Raw genomic sequence first — 8,944 nt, 5'->3', positions numbered from 1 at the left:
AGGACGCAGGCGTGAGTCATTTGCTTCTGAAGAGCCTCGGTGGCGTCCTTGCGCTCCGCCGTCCTGCTTCGGTGCTACGCGGCGGCTGCCGGATAGCTCGCAGGTAACTAACTGTCCCTGTGTGGCCCGCGCGAACCCCGAGCCCCCTCGGGCCGGGCCCACCCGTCTGCGCCCCTTTTCCTCTCCACCCACCCGGGGTTGGTCCCCTTGGAGACTCTCCTGAGACGCTCAGCCCCGTCCTCCTCCCAGAAGACCCCCTCTCGGCCAGCGTCCCGCCCTCTCCGCTGTCGGTCCCCGCAGAGCTTCCTCTGGAGTTGCCAGGTTCCGCACGCCCTCCCCTTCCCGAATGTCGGTCCCTGAGGAGCTTCCCGTTGAGCCGCCCAGCCCCGCACCCCTCTGAGAGAACGCCCTCCAGGGCGTAGGTCCCAGCAGAGCCTCCTCCGGCGCCGCCCACTCGGCGACCCTCTGAGTTGACCCCCGGCCCACATCCTTTTCTCCCGTTGGGGTGTCGGCCCCACCAGAGCCTCTGCTAGAGCCGTCCAGTTCCGCGCACCCTCTTCTCCCACAGTGTTGGCCCCTCCGGAACCTTCCGTAGAGCCGCCCACCCCGCAACCCTCTGAGCCGACACGTTCGGCTTCGGCCAGGCTGGAGCCGCCCACCTTTGCGCGTCTCTGGAGGGACTGCCCTCGGCCGCGCCCTCTCCCCTCCCTCGTCTCTCCAGAGCCTCCCTTNCGGGGGCCCCTCGCCCGCCCGCCGCCGGTCCGCCCCCCCGCGGGTGCTCCTTGCCAGCCCGCCGCCGTCAGCTCCCAGCAGGGGCTCCGGGCCGGCCCGCCGCCGTTCCTTCGGCTCGGGTTTCCTGGTGCCGGCTCTCTGGTCGAGTAGAGTGGGGCCCTTTTTTGTGCTCCTCCCGCACGGAGATCACACCCTCTTTAAGAAATCCAGATCCGTATTGAAACTGCGCTCGCGCGTGCGGCCGTCCCCCTCCGTTTCACCTGCTCTTAGCTGTGCAGTGGTTACTCTTAGGGCCTTGGTTGTACTTTTTTCACATTTGATCCTTTTATTCATCCAGGTCGAGAACTCTGGAGCTCAGGGGGTTTTTTATTTCGTGTTAGTATAGAGTTTTTTGTTTTTATCTCTAAGGTAGAGTAAGTTACACAGAAGAGGCTTCATGAACGAATAGTTCCTGTTTTTCAGTGTAAGTGGAGGGAATGAGGTACGACGGTCACACTAGTCACACTAGTGCTTAATTCCCAACACCATTGACTCCTGGTCCCTGAGAATATATATATTTTTAAAGTACCCGCTCTGAGTAGGGCGGGGTGGAGCCACTACCAGAGGCAAGTCCCTTATATTTAAAGGGAGAAAGGGTCTCCTGGTGTTTGAGGAAACCAGTGCCAGTGCAGGAAGTGAGTTGTCTGAAGTCACGAGGGGAATTAGGGCCCGAGCTGGGACCTAGCTGCCTGTTTACTTATGGCTCTCATTATTTGCTGAACAAATCAGTGAGAAAATATCCGCCTGCATGTGCTTGTGCAGCCAGCTTGTCTAATGGCCAGACTGTACCTGGGAATGAGAATGTCTAGGGTTTACTCTTCCTGGTAGTGATTTCTTTATTTGACTCCTCGCCCCCAACTGCATACTGATCTGATCTCTGAGGGCAGGAATCCACCATATGTTGCAGGATCACCCTGTGGTGACTACAGTGTTCAGTAAATGCTTACTAAGGGAGACTGCAGAAAAGAACTGAGTCTGACAAAGGTTCTTCACTAGCATATTCGTAATGATGTTAGTACATTCTGTAAGTAAAATTCCTCTAATTTCAAGGACTGAATTTACGAAATGTGTGCATCAGTGATATAGAAAGTGCAGATACCACTCTTGTTGGGATAGCGTACTATTCTTCTGGAAGATACTCGTTTTTCCTTACTGTCTCTAGCTTTGCTATGCTTCCCAGTTTGCCACCCTACGGGAATATATGGTTTCTTTCTCCTTACCTCTGCCTTTTTTCTTTCTTACTGGATGTGTAAAGAAATTAAAAATTGGTAGTGTCTAACTACAAAAAACTGCAGATAGTAAAATAAACTACTAAACAGGTTACAGAACGTGGGCTGTCATGTTTTTTTGTTCGTATATTTGCTTCTGAATTTGATCATGGGGACGGAAAGTTTAACTTTCTTCCCTGCCTAGTCTGTCTGCCCTTTGATGAGTGGTTGCTTTAGGCTTAAGAAGTGGTTGCTACTTGGTAATGGCCAATGCTACATGAGCGGACCTCTGAGTGATGGCGGGTCACCTAGTTCTTGTCCCCTGTATTAGGGTACACTTGGGACCTCTTGTTGCCTTTACATTATCATTATTTAAAAAATTTTTGGCAGGGGCAGCTGGATGGCTCAGTCGCTTAAGTATCCAACTCTTGATTTCCGTTCAGGTCATGATCTCATGGTTCCTGAATTCAAGCCCCACATTAGGCTCTATGCTGGCAGTGTGGAGCCTGGGGATTCTTCCTCTCTGTCTCTCTCTCTGTGCCTCCCGTGCTCTCACTCTATCTCAAAATAAGTAAAATAAACTTTAAGAAAAAATGGTTATAGTTAAAGAAAATGAGATAATTTTTTTAGGGGCACCTGAGTGGCTCAGTCGGTCAGGCATCCAATTCTTGATTTTGGCTGAGGTTATGACCTCATGGTTCATGAGATTGAGCCCGGAATCAGGCTCTGTGCTAACAATGTAGAGTTTGCTTGGGATTATTTCTCTCTGCCTCTACCTTGCTCATGTTCTCTCTTTCTCTAAATAAGTAAATACATATTAAGAAAACTTGTTTTAAGATTTTATTTTTAAGTTATCTCTAGCATGTGACTTGAATTTACCACCTTGAGATCAAGAATGGCGTGCCCCACCTGATCATTAACATTATCATTTTTGAAGAACAGATAGATAATGTAGGAACTTTTACAGTTAAAGTACAGAGAGGGATAACTAGAGGAACCAGGATATTGTGAATGAGTCAGTTGTAGACAAGTAACCCAGAATTGTATTTCTTAAAATAGTAATGTAATTATAGCAGTTCTTAGTTTTGGAGCACCTACAGGGCTCTTTGGGCATATTATCTCATTTAATTCTCACATTAGCCTCCTGTGAGGTAAGAAGAAAAGTGAGGCTCGGGAGGTTTAGTATTGTGCTAAAAGTCATACCAGTTAGTAAAAGGCAGAGCTCAGACCTGCCAGATTACACAGGCAATGTTCTTTCTACCTCTTAAATTAATCTCTAGGATTCAGTGCTTTTAAAATGATTTCAGTTCACATTTAAAATAATTTGAAATGTTGAAGGGCGCCTAGGTGGCGCAGTTGGTTAGACGTCTAACTCTTGATTTCGGCTCAGGTCTTTTATGAGATCAAGCCCCAAGTCAGGCTGCCCACTGACAGCATGGAGCCTGTTTAGGATTCTCTTCTGTCTCTCTCTGCCTTTCCCCTGCTCATGCTTGCTTTCTCTCTCTCTTTCTCAAAAATAAACTTAAAAAAATAATTTGAATTGTTGAATATGGTTTGTATTTTAAAACTTCCTATAGGTTTTCTGGCATGTGTGTACTGTGGATATTTTGCACCTAATTTGCTGGTGTGTTTTTCTGTAGAGCCCAACAGCAGGACTTTTATCTGATAAGTTTTAGTTTATGCAGTAGATCTTGCTCCAGGATACAAATAGTGAAGTGTTGAAATAAGTTGTGAAGTGATGTGGACTTCAGCAAGGTAAGGGAAAAAAATATATATTCCTGTTCCTTTAAAGATGGATTTGGTTCTGTGATATTCAGTGAAGTTTTTTGTTTTGTGTATGAGTTTTTGCTTTTACTTCTAGTGTATAATGTTCAAATTTTGACCTTCAAGGGCATCTTAATTTATTGAGTCTTCTAAGCCATTTGAGAAGCAGCCTAATGTGTTTCTGTCTTCTGGAATGTTTTGGGCAAATTTTAGTCAGGTGGCTAGTGAGGACGTAATAGTGATAATAGTAATTGCCGTGTGAGCAGCTACCAATTCTTGAATTTTAGTAAACATCAGGTACTATGCCCATATTTACATGTTTTTTCACCCAGTTTCCCAAATATCTGTCAAGCAAGTGTTGGTACTCTCATTTTATAGATCAAGAAACTAAGACTTGGAAAAGTTAAGTAACTTGCCCAAAGTTATTTATAAATGAGTGAGTCAGCATTTGAACTCAAACAGGTCATCCGTTTTTGTCTCTGTTGCTGGTGTCTCTGATTTATGATTTGTTTCCCCCTTAACTCATTTTAGTTGCGTTTCACGAGGGAGCAGAGTCAGATGTTTGTGCTCCTAAGAATCCATCATTAATGTTGGAAACAGCAAAGCAGTCATTAGCATGGGTAATCTTGACATTATTGGTATTATCTTTTGTCTTGGATTCTCACTTAAATATCACTGTTCTGTTTCCCTTTGAAAATAACTCTCCTGTGAGTTAGTGTTTAGTGGCAAAAGTATGGATTTTACGTAACGGTAATAGTTCTGTTTAACACAGAGGGAAAATAAAAGGTGTATGTTTAAAGTCNCAAGCAATGTTTCTAGGTAACCTCAAGGCAGGAATTGGACTGGCCTAATGGATAGGGTACCTCTTTTAGGCAGTGGCATGTGAGTGCTCTGTATGGCTGCAGGCAGGTGGACTGAGTGACAGTGTCACCTCCCCTGCTCTTTGGTCAGGGTTCAGGAGTTTGGCAGGGAACGGACTCTAGATAGATACAGCTGTGGTCCAGCTTAGGTGAGGTGCCTCATTTCGGGAGCAGGTAATGGCAGCTGCTTATTTAAGGACTTGTTGCCCTTGGTTTATCTTATTTATAGGGCGTAGTGTGGAGGGTCTGTATTGTATTACAGGTTGCTTATGGGTTGGGAGCCAGAGGCCAGGTTGCTCTTGTGCTAGAAGCTGAGAGTAAGGCTGACGAGGCAGCAAGTGGTGCTGGTGATACCAACGTGGTGCCTGACAGAAGAGGCTAGTAGTCACAGACAAAGAACATGCATATCTTCAGTGGGGATAAAGAACTTGTTTTCCTGCATTCAGCTGAGTGCCCACTTTGCTGCATCTGTTAGATGGCGAAATGCCCTCGCCTCGGTTCCCCAAGAAGCTGCGCTGTGGTGGATGATACTGCTTGATGAGAGTGAGAGTCTCATAGGGTGCTTGAGCAGGCTTTCATTATCATGGGCCTTTAATCTTTCTTTTTCTTGGCTTTGGACTTTTCTGGAGTTTGGCTTGTAAGTGCCTGATCAGCAAGTGCAAGTAACCAAACTCCGTGTGTTCCTGCGGGTATGAATTCAAGGTTTGTTTCCTGAAAGTCATTCTCTCCTGTGGTTTGAGTTGTAGACTGGTTTGAAGCTGATTCCTACAGTCTTCACTACTGCCTAAGTTTTATACACTTGAGTCCTTAACTCGGAGGTCTAGACTTTTTGTCTTAAAAAAGAAATTGTAGCATCTTAGTAAACGCAACAAATACCCCTTATTTTTACCATAATAACTGTAGGGAGCCATTTCTGAACTCACTAGTTGAGAAAAGCTCCTTGTGAGGTTAAGGTAAGTTTGCATGGACACTTACCGTCAGATGGTGACAGATATCCACCCCCTGATTGAGCTCAGACCCCAAGGCACCTTGTTGATTGGTATTTGGAGTGACTCAATCTGGCCTTGATATGCTGATTGCACTTTGGGAAGGAACTTACTGTAGGAACTTCTTTTGTGGTTATGGGAGCAACATTGCTTACCTGAAAAACCTGTTTTTCTTATTACCTCCCATTAAGGGATAAACAGGCTGTTGACCCCTGCTCACAAAGAACTAACTTTTGCCTTTATTATGCTAAAAACATTATCTTGTTTATATCAGAATGCCACTTCTGGGCTGCTCTCCATATACCTATACATATCAGTGTTCTGGAGAATTTTTACTGATCAAAGAATTATCAGAATGCCACTTATGTGCCACCCCCCAAACACTTAATCATAAAATAAAGTTGAGTCACAGACAGTGCAGAAATGCCTGGCTGGTGACCAGAAAGAATCTTCTGACTCTCTCATCCCTCCCTCGCCGACACTGTCCATCCTTCAGGGACCCCTGGACCTGTGGAGCAGGACTCCAGCAAATAACCATTTGAATTATCAAGTGAGGAGAAGGTATTATGTAAATCAAAGTGTTTAAACTTTTTTTTTAACACCCCCCCTCCCCCAGACTCCCAGTTGGGAGATATCCAAACTCACATTGGAAGTTGTGTGATTTCTCTAACACATTCTATAACAGTGTCTTTGGTTTTAGTCATCGCTTTATACTTAGGATGCCTTTCATCCTCACTTGGTTCTAATGAACTATAATTATTGTTTTCAATTTGGCATTATCAGATGTTCTTCCTTCAGCTGGTTGGTTTCTGTATCCTTTCTAAAGGCATTCCTGAAAACAAGTGTCTTTGCTTTTTTTTCTTTAATTTTTTAAAGTTTTATTCATATTTTTATTTGGAGAGAGAGAGTGTGTGCAAGTAAACAGGGACAGAGAGAGACGGGGGTAGGGAGAGAGAAAGAGAGAGAAAGAATCTTAAGCAGGCTCCATGCACAGATTCTGATACAGGGCTCCATCCCACAACTCTGGGATCATGACCTGAGCCGAAATCATGAGTGACTGAGCTACCCAAGTGCCCAGTATCTTTGCTTTTTGACAGTATGCACATCTTGAGGTTTCCTGTCCCTAAATTGTAGCCAGCTTATTTTCAAGGAGCACTGATTCCTTTTAGAGAAGACCATATCAGAGATAAAAATCTGGACATGGGATGCATGTGAGATTGTTCCACATAATGACTAAAGATAGACAGGATGATACCAGATAAGAAGCTACTTGAGTCCACAGTAGAATTACCCTTTTCAAAAAGTCATGAGTTTCTGTTGCTAATTCCAGGTTAAGTTTCTTTTGACCTTGTTATGATAATTTAGTTTTCTCTTTCCCTAATGGTTTTGAATTATTTTGGTTTACATAGGCAAACCAAAGGTATGTTTATGATGTCCCTTTGGTGTAGAAGTTTTTCTTTCCTTTTGAATTTTTACTCAAATGGCCTGAAACTGATTCCCAGGTTAGCTGATCAGTTTCCTGCTGTTGACATACCTTGAGTGCCAGATACCTGTAAAGTAAAACTGAGCCTCACGCCAAGGAAACACCAAAGAGAGCATGAGTGATTCAGATATTGACCCATACAGTTGGTAAATAATCGGAAAGAAAACTCTAGGTTTTTAAGGTTTTATTTGGAACCATCTTTTTGACTCTTTATCTTCATGGGTGCTGGTGTTGTTAGTTTTATAGGTATGTAAAATTATTGGACTGAGTTTCTTAAAAGACCTTTGAGTAAATGGAGATTGATTTTTTTAATGTTTATTTATTTTGAGAGATTGGGGGAGAGGGAGAGCGAGCGAGTGTGTGTGCACATGTGAGTAGGGGATTTCAGAGAGGGGAGAATCCTAAGCAGGCTCTGCACTGTTGAGGGGCTTGATCCCATGAATCTTATGATCATGACCTGAACAGAAATCTAAGAGTTGGATGCCTAACTGATTGAGCCATCCAGGCGCTCCAGTGTTCTTACCAATGTTAACACTGGTCTGACATTGTGACTGTTATAAATGACAGCAAGTAGAGTCAAATTGATATCAAGAATCATTAGAGAATACAAAAAAATTGCCAGAAAATATCAGGAAACATATTTCTTTTTTATTTATCTTTATTTTTTAAAAAAAACTTTTTTTATGTTTTTATTTTATTTTGAGAGAGTGTGAGTGGGGGAGAGGCAAAGAGAGAGAGGGAGACAAAGAATCCAAAGCAGGCTCCAGGCTCTGAGCTGTCAGCACAGAGCCTGACGTGGGGCTTGAACCCACGGACTGTGAGATTGTGACCTGAGCCGAAGTCAGAGGCTTAACTGACTGAGCTGCCCAGGCATCCCAGGAAACATCTTTCTTTTTTTTTTTTTTTAAGATTTTTTTTTTTTTAAATGTTTTATTTATTTCTAGGAGAGAGAGAGAGAGACAGCGTGAACAGGGGAGGGTCAGAGAGAGAGGGAGTCACAGACTGAAACAGGCCCCAGGCTCTGAGCTGGCAGTCAGCACAGAGCCCGACGCGGGGCTCGAACCCACGAACTGTGAGATCATGACCTAAGCGAAAGTTGGACGCTTAACCGACTAAGCCACCCAGGCGCCCCCCAGGAAACATCTTTCTATTGCTCCACATTTTTACACAATCACTAGCTGATGAAGTACTATCAAACTTGTAGGACAACTTTCCAGTCAGGTTTTATAATAATCATATTGTGACTTGGTAGCTGCCAATACCTGTCAGTAATTTTTGGCCTATTCCCAGGTATTTTCTTTTTCACGTGAAATACACACTGAGAATTATGTTCTGATGGTAGGACACTTTTCTTGTAATTACCCAGGATTTGGCATGCATGAATACGGTTTGATGTTCTTGGGTAATAACACAGCTGTTTGAGATGTAATGCTGTCTATAACATTGCATCACCCATTTTTTTTAATTTATAAGTTTGACCTGTTGCTTGTGCTGTGGTATAAGCTACATGAAAACAGCGACTTGGCTTGGTCACTGCTGTGTCCTTAGTGTTATGTCTGGGAACATATTAACACTCAGAATATGTGTTGGATGAAAATATGATGGTTTGGAAGTAAATGATTGTTTTAGGCTCCAAGTTTTAGGAAACCAGTTCAACCCAGTTTAAATAATAAATTTTCATTTTGCTTAACAGCCTTAGGATTAGAGTGGTTTCCCTGTCAGTGACTCAGTAGAGTTAGCTCCACAGTCAGCTGCCCTCAGGCTAGTCCCCTCTAGTCAGCAGTGAGCAGCAGGCACCTGCACATCCACTGGGGGGAAAGCGGAGACATTGCCTTTCTGATTCTCGTTCACCTGGGACTGTATGAGCATGTG

At 44.1% G+C, this 8,944-nt stretch overlaps 1 protein-coding gene across 4 annotated transcripts in view; it reads left to right on the top strand.

Moving 5' to 3' along the window:
* Positions 1 to 8,944, top strand: part of PLEKHB2 (pleckstrin homology domain containing B2) — a 43,070-nt gene continuing 34,126 nt past the window's right edge. For all 4 annotated transcript variants that reach the window (XM_077776398.1, XM_077776397.1, XM_077776396.1 and 1 more), the window contains exon 1: positions 1 to 103. The gene's annotated coding sequence lies outside the window, so the exon portion shown is untranslated. The remainder of the gene's footprint in view (positions 104 to 8,944) is intronic.

Source organism: Crocuta crocuta, unplaced genomic scaffold, assembly GCF_008692635.1.
Source record: "Crocuta crocuta isolate KB4526 unplaced genomic scaffold, BGI_CrCroc_1.0 scaffold257, whole genome shotgun sequence".
NCBI classification, from domain to species: Eukaryota; Metazoa; Chordata; class Mammalia; order Carnivora; family Hyaenidae; genus Crocuta; species Crocuta crocuta.
This window is presented reverse-complemented; position numbering and strand designations above follow the sequence as displayed.